The sequence below is a fragment of the Cervus canadensis genome, chromosome 6 (genome assembly GCF_019320065.1).
Source record: "Cervus canadensis isolate Bull #8, Minnesota chromosome 6, ASM1932006v1, whole genome shotgun sequence".
Classification (NCBI taxonomy): Eukaryota; Metazoa; Chordata; class Mammalia; order Artiodactyla; family Cervidae; genus Cervus; species Cervus canadensis.
In genome coordinates, this window is record NC_057391.1 from 83,729,328 (window position 1) to 83,743,234 (window position 13,907).

General features: G+C 49.0%; 1 protein-coding gene across 12 annotated transcripts in view; it reads left to right on the top strand.

Moving 5' to 3' along the window:
- Nucleotides 1-13,907, top strand: part of NRXN3 (neurexin 3) — a 1,769,272-nt gene that overhangs the window by 19,944 nt on the left and 1,735,421 nt on the right. The window contains exon 1 of one of the 12 annotated variants that reach the window (XM_043472664.1): nucleotides 11,179-11,206. The exons of the other annotated variants lie outside the window; for them this stretch is intronic. The gene's annotated coding sequence lies outside the window, so the exon portion shown is untranslated. Of the gene's footprint in view, nucleotides 1-11,178; nucleotides 11,207-13,907 lie in introns of those variants that run through there. 12 annotated transcript variants of the gene reach the window in all.

The following is a 13,907-nucleotide window of genomic DNA, read 5'->3' on the forward strand; positions in this document are numbered from 1 at the left end:
TGCGGGGTTTGAGGTGGGCTGCTTACTTGTGCTTTAGCTGAATGGGAAATACTGAGCTCACAGTTGCCCTGCAGAGTAGCCTGTCTCTCAGTTCTATTTCCAGGGAAGAAGAAGTCCCCCTGGATTCCATTCATTCAGCAGATCTTTATGGAGCACCTGCTGGGTCCAGACACTTTGCAAGGTGCTGGAGATGGAGAGGGGGCAGTGGTGTGGGTGGCAGCTGGCAGACTTGAGACATGTTTTGGTGGTGCCATTGACTGGGGTTGATGATGAATTGGACCTTGGATGAGGGGATGGATCAGTGTGGGGAATGACTCCCAGGGCGCTGATGCGAGTAGCTGTCAGAAGATTGGCATCAGCACTCCTCTGCTGGGGAGGGTGGCGTGGCTCCAGATTGCTAGGGAAGATTTCACGTTTCAAAAGGGGGAGGGGAAAGAGAGGCCCCGAGAGGTGTCAGCCTTGGAGCCTGGATATCTGCATTTTTCTTTTCCCTGCAAGAAGTTGGCATGCACCAGTATTTCCCAGTTCCTCCTCAATCCGCCCAACGCCTCCTAACTTCCTGATCTCCCACCTCTATTTGGAATAAGAATATGAAGAGGGGAAATGGACTCACCGAGCATTTACCCAGCTAAGGGAAACTTCAGAGACTCTGTTCAGCTTGGGACCTGGGAAGGCAAAAATGTTCAGGTCTGAATCTGTTAAAATAGGTAACATTATCACAGATGAGTCCAGCAGATAGTCTTTCAAATGACCATGAAATGGTGGAATATTAGTGCTAAAATGAAACTCTGAACCTTGTTTAATTTGACCCCGCAGTTTAAGGATACACAAGCTGAGGCTCAAAGAGGTTAGGGAGAGTGTGAAGTCACATAGCAGCTTGGTATGGCTGGACTTTGGGATACAATATACTTTATGAACCATAAAGCTGTAGAGAAGAGGTCTGAAAAACAACAGATGAAGTGGTCTGAGAGTCAGGGCGGTGTCATTTAGGAATTGCAGGCTACTCCAGAAACCTGCTGGAGTGGAAGTTAAGGACCCCTGTCCTGTAAAAGAACTTAGCTTCACCAAGAAACTTGAGTGTCAAGTGAAAATGGGACTGAAAGGGGTCAAGGATACCGCTGAACTAGCTCGAAGACAGAGTTCAAGGTCATCTGTCAGCCTTTGCCCTTGGGAAGCCCCCTCCCCAGGCCCTGTTGATGTGTAATGGCTTGAGAGCCACCCTCTCTGTCTAGTGCTTGTTTTCTGTAACTGGCCCTCAGGCTAATTCTTTCCTTCTGCCTTTGGATTTTGCCCCAAAGGGATGGAGCGGAGACTCAACTTGAGCTCTAGTCCATGGAGATAATGCAAACTGGGCTTGGGGCAGGGGCGTGATGCCCATTTCAGTCTGTCTCCTCCCAGTGGTAAGGGTTTTTGGGGTGAAATGGGCCAAGTGCAATGACAGATGAACCCCACTGCGACATTACTTTGGCATTTTGATAGGCCACATGGCGTTTGAGTGTAGAGAGCCACAGAGCTTTTCCTTTGGCACCGAAAACGGAGGTTCACACCTGTGTTTTTCACACCTTGGTCCCACAGAGCTGGGAGAGGGGCAGGGCTGTGAGTTCTGACTGGTGTCTGGGGTTTAGGCTCAGCCTGTGGGGAGGGAGGCCCCTGGGAGGACCCCCCTGTTGACCTCTGATGTGTTGCCTTTCTGAATCTGGGGGGCAGCTGTGGCTCAGTCACTCAGAATGTAGGTGAACTTGGGGGCAAGGTGAAGTCCTCGCCATCTTTGGCTTCTGGCGGTCAGGACCTGGCCTGGGGGGGTTGGCTGCCCGTGGCAGGGGGTCGGGAGGACAGACATCCGCCATGCTGGCCTGGGCCCTTGGCAGAGTGGGGAGACACCCCAGCTGGTGGGCTAAGAGGAGGAGAGTGTAAGACATGCCAGAGGAGCAGAGGGGCTCCAGAGATGGATGGCGGGGCAAGGGGATCATGGTCATAAAGCGGGGCGGGGTGCTCTAGTGTCCTGGAGCAACTGTCTCAGCCCCGATCCTGGGCGACCCTGACTGGGTCTGCATTTCAGCCCCCAGCCCTCTCGGGGGGCCCAGCCTGGAATCTACACCCTGGCTGACGCTGACCCCTTGGCGCTGGTCTGAGCGCCATTTGTCTTTGTGTCTGACGTGCAACGTGTGCAGATGCGGTCATGGCTCAATTGATGACCTGTCTTCCGGAGTGCTCAGGGGATCCTGGGAGGCTCGGTTGCTCCGATATTTCAGAAGTGTTAAGAAGCTCTTGGTGGAGATTTGCACAGAGAGGTTAATTATGGCTGCTCCCCCTTCTCTTTTTTTTTCCCCCATCTGGTAACCTTGGCTCAGTCTATGTAAGTTTTAAATCTCAAGCTGAGATAATATTTAAGGACTGTAGTTCTTAAATAAGTTCACAGGAAAAGCAGGGAAAATGAACACGAAGAGGCTACTATGAATCAGGCACGGTGCTTGGCACCTCTGTGTGCATTATCCATTTGTATCTTCACTGTGATCCTGGAGGTGTTCATGGGTTCATTCATTCATTCGGCATTTGTTGAGCACATAATATGTTCAAGGGAGCATTCTAGGCTCTGGTGATACAGCAGAGCTGAGGGCAAATCAGGTTTTCTGCTCTCATTGAGCTGAGAGTCTAGGGAGAAGAGTAATAGACAATAAACACATAAAAATTAGACAATTTCAGACCAGAAGTGACTACCAGGAAGGAAATAAAATAGGATCAAGGGCAGATGGGTTTCTTGGAAGGGTTGTAGAGAAGATGACATCTGAGCTAAGATCTGAGTGATGAGATAGCCACGGGATTGCTGGGCGGGGGTGTGGGGGGGTGTTTGTGTGTGTGTCTGTGTGCCCGCCCCACACAGAACAGCAAGTGCAGGTGTCCTGGATGGGCGGGAACTCGGCCAGGGTGCGGAGAAACAGATTTGTTTCCTTCCCTTTCCAGACGAGGATACTGAACCTTAAAACCTAGCTTGTCCATTAGCAGCCAGATAACTGGAGTGGCTTTCCCTTCAAGCCTGTAGTCTTTCCACTGTAACTTGCTGCCATCAGTAAATGACTAGCTGTGCTCATTTGTACAAAGTCCTTTTCATGCATCATCGTATCCCATCCTTGTAAACTCTTGTTAGCCCTATTTTACAGATGAGCAAACAGAGATCCAAGTCTCTTATCCAAGGTCCCGGCTGAAAATCGGAGAAGCTAGGCCTCAAGCTTGGGTCCATATGGCTAGCAGCTGTACTTAGTCACCATAAAACTGGATGGTAGATTTGGTACCTCTGGGCCAGGGGGAAATTTCTTCCACTTTTAGAGATGAGATAACTGCCCACCCAGAAGTTTGATGCTTTCTCTATGTCACCCAGCCAGAAGGTATCAGGGGAAGGGCCTGATACTCAGCTTCCCCACCCCCCGGGTGGGCTCTTTCTGCTCTAGATATTGCCTTTGTCCATGATGGGTGGCCAGAAGGGGCTGCTTTGAAGTGTCATTACCACTTGGGACCTACTTGATACTGTTTAGCCTAGAGGATTGATTCCTAGTCTTAGGTGTGGGCTCTGTGAAAGGTAAATTTTCTGAAAATAGCTGAGCACCTGTTAGGGGTTAGGAATTATGCTAAGCACGGTGAAGGAACATGAGTTGAGCTGTTCGGTTCATCTTAGTGATGGGAAATAATCGCCCAAGGGCGCCAGAGGCACTTGACCTCACCCCCTGTTCTTGTTGTGCTGGAGAGAAAAGGCAAATCAGATGCTGTCCTTGCCCCAAAGGATCTCACAGTCTAGTTGGGAGGAAAGGGGAATAATACAACCATGAAATGGTGTAGTAGGACTCACTTATTCATTTACTAAATCACTGCATGTTGAGTTTCTACATAGGCCAGGTACTGTGGCAGGTGTGGGAGGGTACAGTGGTAAAAAGGGCCAAGTCTGCTTCTTCATGGAGCTTCCACTGTGGGGTGGGCAGGGAGAGTGAGAAGAGAGGTACTGAAAATATGAGTACAAACTGGGGTAAAGATATGAAGGAGGGATATGGGGAGCTGTTCAGCCCTAATGGGAGGTTCGTCTGTGTCAAGCGCATCGGAGAAGGCTTCCTTCTCCACTGCATTGGAAGAAATGCTTTGAACTGATGGGTGAGTTAGAAGGTTCTGATGGAGGCAGCCACAGGTTATTAGAGGGGCTCCAAGGAGGTCACTCACCTAGTCTGACTTGGGAGTAATGGTCAGATGCTGACACTCCACTTGTCCTGAAGGAGTCTGCCTGGAGCTTCGGGACTGGAGGCTGTGTCCTGGGCATTGGGAGCTGTGTAACCTACACACACATGCATTTTGGCATCACTCTGCGCCATCTCCTTAGAGACCTTTCTGCTCCACCCACAGGCAGCGGAAGAAGTGTGGCAGTTGGCTTCTGTCTCCAGTGTCTGTTCTCTAGCCCTTTCCTTTGAACTCTGCCCATGGCTCTGTGAATGCCAATGTCAGGACATCAATTATCCAGTAGGCTTTGGCCCTTGCCCATCCGGCCTGTCTGTTCAGTGGTCACCGTGCATAATCGATACAAGAGGCTGCCGCTGCTGTGAGCTGGGGGGCTGGAGAAGGCCTTCTGTTTTCATGGAGCTCAGCCACACGCCAGGTCCCACCGCCATGCCCCTTCTCCTCACTCGCTCTGGCTTCCATCTAACTCTGTGAGGCTGCATGGCAGGATTTTGCAGGTGGGCCACAAGTTCTGGCCACGGCCCCAAACTGTCATCTCCAGCGGCTGGGGAGGTGCTTGGTTGTGTCTTGGCTCAAGAACTCCTAGGCTGCTGGCAGACTGCAGCTTTCATGCGGCTCTTCCCCTTGCTGTTCTTGGCACTTCTGGGGCTTCTGACCACTTATAAAGTGTCCAGGTCTTGGCAGACAGGCTGGCAAAGAGAGGGCATGTGTTCCCCTGTTTCCTTCTTGGCTGGGTATTGACCAGGTGGGGCCTTGGTCTTACCTCCCCCTCTCTTGGTGAGAGGAGCTGGGTTGGCCCTCACATGCCCCTTTCTGGGGTATCCATGACCCAGCATTATCCCTATGAGACGTTACTGGGGTCACTTCCTTCCCATTGCTTCCTCCTCTCCTGGCCAGGTCGGGGAGGAGAAGGGATAACTTCTGAAACACCTCCAAACAGCAGGAGATGTGGTCGTCTCATCTGACCCCTTCTCCCCTCCATCCCATCCTATTGTTCATCCCGAAACATCAACTGTATGGTTAGAGAAACATGATCTACCGTATAACTCCTCCAACCCAGAGGAAGGGACAGTGTCTCCAACTGAGGAAGAAGTATGACTCAGATTCAATCTTTGTCCCACTTTGAAGAGCCCTTGGACCGGGCTCGCTCTCCACACTTAGCTTTTGGCTGCTGCTCTGCCGGTCAGAAATCTAAGGTCTTGGCACAGCTCTGGGTGGGGAAGTGCTGGGCTGGGCGGGTTTCTGCCTGGAACAGGAATTTAATTATTTTCTTCTTTTATTCCCCTCCCTGTTTAAACCCCACCTCGTTCTGAGGGAAGCGGCCCTTCCCGTCATCCTTATTGAGCAGACAGAAGTCCTGCCTCATAACTTGGTAGCCTACCCACCTCTACCCCGCAGACGTGGCTCTTTGCACTGGAAGTGAACCACTGTGGCTGCCTAGCCACATCCTGGTTGGCAATCTAGAGCTTAAAAAAGACAAGTCAGGCTGCCGGTTCTGCTCCTTCAGGAGTTTGGGATTGGGACACAGCTGGCGGTGGGGGGTTCCTGAGCTAAGATATCATGATTTAGTCTTAACTGAAGTTAGCAGATGGTGGCCAGCAGAGAGGGAAGATGGCGAGGGATGCTGAATGCAAAGTGGTGGTACCAGGGAGGGAGGAAAAAGGGAAAGGGGGGTGTAGCTCCTCCTGTGTGACGGCATTGCGGTCCTAGCCTGCCGTACTCCTTGTATCTTCCCAACAAAAACTCATCCTGACCATACTTGGAGGGAGCCTTTGTTCCTTGCAAATCTGTGACAGTGTTAGTGTTGGCAGACTGTTTGCAACCCCATGGACTGTAGCCCGCCGGGCTCCTTGGTCCAGTCCCTTCTCCGGGGATCTTCCTGACCCAGGGATTGAACCCGCATCTCCTGCATTGCAGGCAGATTCTTTACCATCTGAGCCACCATGGAAGCCCAGATCTAAGGTTTATTAACGAGTTCAAGTCCTCACAGTTTTCCCAGCACTGAGGTGAGAGCAACAGAACAGACTTGCCAATTAGTTGGCTCGGAGCAGGGCTTAAGTGGTGTCAAGTAGCCTCTAGTCTGTCTTTAGACAGCGGCTCATTTCCTGTAGTTTGGGAAGAATTCCTTGAAGATTCTCTAACTGGGTTTATAGCTGGCAGCCTCCTGTCAGGGTCAGGTGATGGTGTCAGGTCAGTGAAATGGTGACTGAGGGAAAAAACCTCTAACGGATGCCTGGCTGCGGGTTGGAGTTCCTGTCTCCAAGGAGAGTTCTAGTGATGCCAGCAATAGGAGAAGCGTTGAAGTCAGCAGAAGTATTCTGTCAGAGCCTGCGTTGTGGCTTAAAATGGCCGTTTATGAGAGGCCAAGTTGAATTATCTAGAATACTGCCAAAGAGGCCTCATGTGAGGGGAGTAAGTGCACCCCACTGGAGGCCAGATTCTGGCCGTTGCTCCTGGAGGTGAGTGAGCAACCGGGTGTCTGGGAGGCCCCCAGAAAGGTCTGGTTTGTCTACAGGGGCCTCCTTGGATCTGAGGTCATGCTCCCGCTGGCCTTTGTAATGCGGCAGTTGAAGCCAGGTGTCATGCCTTCTGGTTTTCCTCAGTCAAAACAGTATTAAGAGGAGCTAACATTTATCGTGCCAGGTCTCTGCCAGGCTTTAAAAATAATTCCTGTGAGCAGAGCTCTACGGCAGGTACCACCATTTCTCTGGTTTACAGATAAGGAAACTGGGGTGTAGAAAACTGAACCGACTTTCTAAGGCCACATGGCTAGCCCGAGGTGAGTGGACCGTGGATCCTGGCTTCAGACCACATGGCCACGCTCTTAAGCCTACTTTGGTCAACCTCAGTTAGGGTCCCATTTTCTTGCTTTGGCTGTGTCCCACTGAGCAACCCAGGGTCACAGGAGGTTTGCCAGGCCCTGGAGCCTGGAAGTCACCCACTGATACGAGCAACTGCCTGCCTTGCCCTTTCCGAAGTGGAGCCAACCCAACGTGCTCTGAGCCAGGGACGGACTCAATACATTTGTGGGAGTGGCTGTCCCCCCGAATGATGACTTTTGCACTTGTAGCGGGAGAGTGCCAGCTGCTTCTGGAAATGAAGCAAAGCCTTGAGAAAGTCGGTTCAGTTTTCTACACCCCAGGTTCTTCATCTGTAAACCAGGGAAACAATGATATCTACCTTAGAGCTCTGTTCACAGGAATTATTTTTAAAGCCTGGCAGAGACCTGGCACAATAAATGTTAGCTCCTCTTAATACTGTTTTGACTGAGGAAAACCAGAAGGCATGACACCTGGCTTCAACTGCCACATTACAAAGGCCACCGGGAGCGTGACCTCAGATTCAACCAGGCCCCTGTAGACAAACTAGACATTTCTGTGGGCCTCCCAGACACTGACTTGAAGGTCTCCACCTCTGGGCTGTGCTAACTCCTGGGTTTCTATGATTCCTGGCAAAGCTGGTGCGATGGGGGCATTTCAGGAATGACTTGCTGTCAAGATGGTGTCTAAAAACCCCCTCATTGGTTCATCTGTTCTGTCTGGACTGGGGGAACTTGTACAGCCCAGTGCAGGCGATCTTGTGAAGGAGGCCAGCCTGAATCTTCAGCCATCTGTTAATGGGGCAATACATTATGTTGTAGCACAAGCGAGTCACCATAATTGGGCAGAACCATCAGATAAGGTTGCAGCCAGGGGAAGAGACTGCGCAAGTGCAGATTAGCTGTGAATGTGTAGCTTGGGGGATGGAGTGGGGACTGTGCAAATGGAAATGTCTGTCTTGGTGACACTCGAGTACATGGTTCCCAAAATGGGCCATGGTGTCACCTGGGAACTTAGGTGAAATACACATTCTCCGGTCTTGCCACAGACTTCTTGAGTCTGAAACTCTAGGGGTGGGGGCCCAGCAAGCTGCATTTTAGAACATCTTCCAGGTGATTCTGATGCATAGTAATGGTTGAGAACCATAGCTATAGAGTAAACCAGGGTAAGTAAACTGTAGTGTCCTGGACACAGCCTAGACCTCTGAGACTGAGAAGACCTTGAACTTGCCGGTTTTATATTGTCTAATAAAAAATAAATAAATCCTCTTTGGATTTAATCTGATTAACAACAGTGGCTCCCCAGTGATTTAAGTGAAGTTCCCTATGGTCTAGCTACTCAACCCACCCTTGCCAGACAAAACCCTTCACTGGCCTTGAGTGGGAGAAAGTTTATGGTTGACAGTAGGTGTTTCCTTAAGGCAGTTCAGTGCAGCTGAGGGAAAACCTGCACTGGGGTTCTCGCCCTGCCTGGCATTAATCTCAGGGGCTGCGTCGTGGCTCTTCATGGCTCCTGGTCTCAGGCTTTTCATCTGTGAAGTGAGGATAGGTTGGAACTCTCCAAGTTCCCTAGTGGTGACAGCCCATGGTTCTTAGAGACGTCCCAAGGAAAGGACGTCGTTATGTCATGCTGGAAGCAGAAGTGTTGATGCTGTCATAGTTTAAGCATTAATATTGGAGACGACAGCCTGCTGACCATCTGGAAGAATCTGCCAAGGTGCCAAAGGCCCTGGACCCTGATTTGAGAGCTGCGTTTTTTAGGACAGGTGCCTCATTAATAGAAATGACTGCCTGAAAATGTAGTCAAACAGCCTCCCTGACTTTGAACCAGGCTACATTCGCTGCATGGTCAAGTCACTCAAGCACAGAGGCCCACGGACACCAAAGGGTCAGCCTCCTCAGCCCCAGATCTCCTTCTCTCTGACCCCCTCGGTGGCTTCTGCTGGGTGACTTGAACAGCTACATGTGCTGAGCTCTGGCGCTCAAGCTTTTTCTGCGCGAGGAAGGCGGTGGGAACACAGCCTGTGAGCGTCTGTCCTTCCTTGGCTGAAGACACTGTTCAGGCGAGGGGGGTGCTGGTGAAGGAGTGAGAACGGTGGGGGGGTGGACGGTGGGCGCGGGGGTGGCCTGCCTCCAGGACGGCTTGCACTCCCTCGGCTTTCATGGGACTTCGGTGTCAGAGGCAAAGAACGCATAGAAATCTGACGTTTGAAACCAAGCAACTTTTACGTTTGCTGCCCGAAGGGGCTGCTGACAAGTTGGGCTGGAGGCAGAAGATGGAGGAAAAGGGAGAAATACACTGCCTTGGGCATGGAGCTCGTGAGCTGGTGGGCAGAGCCAGAATGGCCGTGACACGCTCAGACACGCGGACAGGCTGCCTTCCGTCTTCGTCAGAGAATGCGCATCTGAAGTGTGACTCTGGGGCTGCAAGAGGAAAATGCAGTTTGGATGTGCACCACTGAAACCTCTGTCTGAGCGATGCCACCAGGGCAGAAGTGGGTTATAGTGACCAAGGCCGTTTCATCTAAGGTTTGTTTCAGGCTAGGGGCCTCCACCCGGGGGAAGGATGGGTGGCTGATTCAGATACAGCTCTGAATGGAGGCAGTGGGATGGGAGAAACACCCATAGCATCCCCCTGTGGTCCCTCCTGGGCTTTTTTCTCCACCGTGAACTTGGGAGGTGTGATGCTGTCGTGGTGAGCCTCTCCATAGCTTCCAGGACCTGGGAGCAGAGGGCCATCCTGGGTGGAGCAGGAGGGGAAACAAAAGGCTATGTGATTTGAAATGACTGTGACTCCATTTCCCTGCCTGAATATTCAGGGAACACCTGTTCTACAGCCAGAAAGGATTTGACAGACTTTTTAAAACAAAAAGTGAAATGCAGGAAATTTAAATCAGCCTCTGCAAGAGGACTTCGTGGCTTCCCTGTTGTTTAAAGATGTTGCAGCATTATGGTTTCTGTTTCTGGGCATGTCAAGAGTCAAAGGATGTGACATTTGTCAAGTGCTTGGGCTCATCGTAGCCAGAAAGTTCCACTGGGGATGTGTGTGTGTGTGTGTGCTCCTTTGGGAGGTCACCTGTCAGGACTGGAACGTGGGGGACAAGGAGAGTGGTAGGGGAGATTCAACTAGGTAACCTTCGAATCCCTCCCAACACTTAATTCTAGGATTCTTGGGAAAAAATAAATGACAGTGGTGGACCTTCTTGTTCTAAATATGTTGGTCAAGTGGGTTCAACAGATGTCTTATATCAAGCCCAGCTCCCCTTACTAACACCCAAAGAGAGAAGTCTTGGTTGCTGGGGGTGGGAAGCATGTCTCCATAAGTCAGTATGAATCTCTGGCTTTTTCCAGTGACAAAGGCAGGTGAAGGAAATGGAACCAGTTTCCAAGTACCATGCGTATTATTCAACTTAATCATCACAGTAATCCATTGGATAGAAAGGATTACCCTGTGTTCCAGAAGAGGACATGGGGCCCCAGAGACATCAAAACTCTTGCATACAGTTGCACAACCAGCAAGTGGAGACCCCAGGATACAGTCCTGGTCGGGGCTGTGACCTCCCACCCTACCTGCCCGGCTGGGTTGAGGGCTTGTCTCTTTGAAGACACACGTGAGGAAGGCATGAGTACGCACAGCTTCACACCCGAGTCCCTGTGCCTTTCTCTTTACACAGGATAACGTCTCCTCCCGTGTCTGTGTCCCCAAAGAGAGGGCATTCTGAGCACTCCTGAACCGACTTCCGGAGTGGAGCTTGCCCAGGGAGGGGGACCGGGGGATGTAAGTGTCAGGGCAGGTGTGGGGCGCCAGCCAGGTGTGCTGTGGGAGGCTTGCTTTGTGAGGGAGGCCACTCCTCTTTGTTTCAGCCTCCCCTTGAGTGAAGTGAGGCTTCCTGGGGCCTGGGGAGTATTAATGACTCATTGTTGGCGAGTTGGAGCCGGGTGAAGTGTTCTCTCGGTGTTCCCGTTGCAGGCTTAGACATCAGCCAACTCGTAGCGTGGTGTTTGGCTCCGGCTCGCAAGTCGGATCGTTGCTTTGATCCCAGTTTTTCTCCGTGACTTGGCTCAGTTTCACAACTGGGTGGGAATGGCCCTGCCTCCCTTTCTAGTTGTAGCTTTCCTTCTTTTCCCTCTTGGGTACGGCTAACGGCGGAGAGGTTTGAGAAAGGAGACACGGTGAGTTGAGCTGACCGCCTCAGGGTCTGAAAAGCTGAGTTAGTTTTATTTTCTTCACTGATTTGATAAGTTTTAAATTACCACCTTAACATAGTATTTTATGTAATGTAAATAGGATATGATTAATACTGAAAACTCCAAAAACTTGGAAAAGCACGGAGGCCAAAGCAAAAATTGCTCTTTTCCTACCATGTGCCATGATCTGCATTTTGGTGTAGATTCTCTCAGGGGTGTGTGTGTGAGAGATACACTTATTTTTTATTTATTTTTTTACAGAAATGAAATAATACATATGGTCTTTTTTTCCTGCTTTTAGTGTTATAATGTGAGTGTATTAATGTGTCAAAAAATTCTTAAATCTTTCATTTAAAAGGTTGTAAGGATATGAAATATTCTATTATGTAGACATAGCAATTTACTTTGTCCCCTATTGTTAGATATTTAGGCCCCACATTTTCTATAATTAGAAATATTACTATTTATCCCTCTAAAGTTTAGGCCATATTACATTTCTGCCTATGGTATGTAAGAAGAAACATTTTCCAATACCCTTAGGATAAATCTTTGCTGCTCTGTGCCTAATAGGACCGAAAAAAAGCTATTTCATTGTCTCAACCTTAAGCTGTTCTAAGCAAGAGTGAGTACATGTGTAGATGGATTTGTTGGGGCTGTAAGGGAACAAAGATGTCGGCCATCTGAGTTTGATTTTGTATATTTCCTCCTTTGATTTTTTCTTTGCCGATGTAACAGAAAAACACTCGATCCTAAAGAAAGAGGTACCTATAAATATCTTTTAAAGGGTATTTGTCACAGTTTCATTGATAAAAGCTGAAATAGCCTGAGTGTTTAAAATGAGAAATTAGTTAAATTCATGGTGATAATGGAATACTATGCAATCATTAAAATAATTTAATGGCATAGGGAAAAGTCAGGCTATAAAATAATATGTATATTATGATCTCAATTAAATAATATGTGCATAGAAGAAAGGCTATAAAGGTGATTTTTAATCATCTCTAAATGATATACCTATACATTTTTCTCTGTGTTTTCAAAAGTTTGTAACAGGTGCATGTAATACTATTGAAATCATATGCAAAACAGATGTTAGCAGGTAAACTCTAATGTGTTATACATGAAAAGAAGGAGCTCTGAGTAACTGTATTCTGGATCACTTAGATTCTCCCAAGGACTTTGTGTGTTAATGAGTCTTTTTACATTTCTTTGAGGGTTGTGGGCTCTTTGGAAGTTGGCAGGACTGCTTATAGCAGGGGCTTCTAATAAGGTTAGAATCAAAGTAGGGAGTTCGAGAAGAGCATCCATCTATTCTGTCCTTTGTTGGACTTGGTGGCACAAAGTGAGGGAGGAGAGAAAGAGCCTGTCTTGGATGTCCACTGTCCTGGACCACAGAGCACGCAGGCCACACCATCCAAGGCATCGGTGAGTCTCAGGACCGCTGGGGGTGGGGTTTGGACACTGAAAGGCAGGGAGTGCCACAGGATTGATGTCTAAGTGTCATCTGGAGGGATCGATTTGGTTATATTTGTGTGTTTCTAAGATAATGACAAGTATACTGGGGGCAGAACCCTATGCTGGTCCCCTTACTCACTGATGAGGAAGTGGAAGCTAGAGGGATTAAGTCACTTGCCTGTGACAGGGTCTTTATCCCCATGACTGTTCCATTGGGACAGTACAATATGTCCTGTGTTGCGTGTGTCTAATTGGCTGAGATGATTCACAGCATACTTGGGTGATTCTTAACACATTATCGACTGGGGGATTTTTGCAGAAACTAACGCCTGTGGCTGACAATTTGTTCTGTAAGTGAATATTGAAAGGTCTCTGGTCAATAACATTTGGGTAACAAAAAAAGTATTAATATATCTCTAGTCAATATGAGTTAAGGTTTTGCTTGGTTAGAGTTTGGATGAAAGAGGATCTTTTAACTAACTAGTAGGATGGGGCATGGGAGAAGGTCAGTGTCAGTCTTTTCTTCTTATAAAATGATAATTATTAAATGACATTCAGAGGAAGAGGAAGTACTGAACTTTGTAATAAAGGGAGGTGAACTGGGAGAGCTGGCAGAGAGATGGGTCAATGATCGAATGGGTTTATTTTCCCCAGACTCAGGTTTCCATGTGGACAGGCCCTTATTTTCTGAGTTGTAGGTACTCAGTGGCATGGTTTTCCTTCTTTGATGCCTTTCATCCTGGGTGTTTGAGGAGAACTCTGAGAACTGGAGGTTTCATTCAGTTTATGACTTAAAGCCTCATGCTGTGTTATCGAGTTTGTCTTTGGCTATCCGTGCCCTGATTATGAACACACTGAGTTGACTTTGGGCATCACTCTTTAAGTCTGAGAGTCTGTCCAGGGTGGGCAGTGGTTATGGTGGGAGAGGAGTGGAATACAAGTGAAGGGTATAGCAGAAGAAAAGGTCATTGAGGGAGTGAGCAGGGCATGGCAGCTGCCTCCAAATATGTGTGAACCTGTCATAAGGAACAAAGAATAAAACTTGGTCCGTGTGACTCCTGAGAGCAGAGCTATTACAGATGAAGTCCAAGATGTTCTGAGGAGACCCACTCCAACTCAGTTTAAGGAAGATCCTTCGAGAAAGCAGAGCCTCCCGACAGTAGTCAATAGAACAAATGTTGAGAGCCAGAGCCTCCAAATGTTGGTCAGGGGAGATTCCTGCACTGGGTGG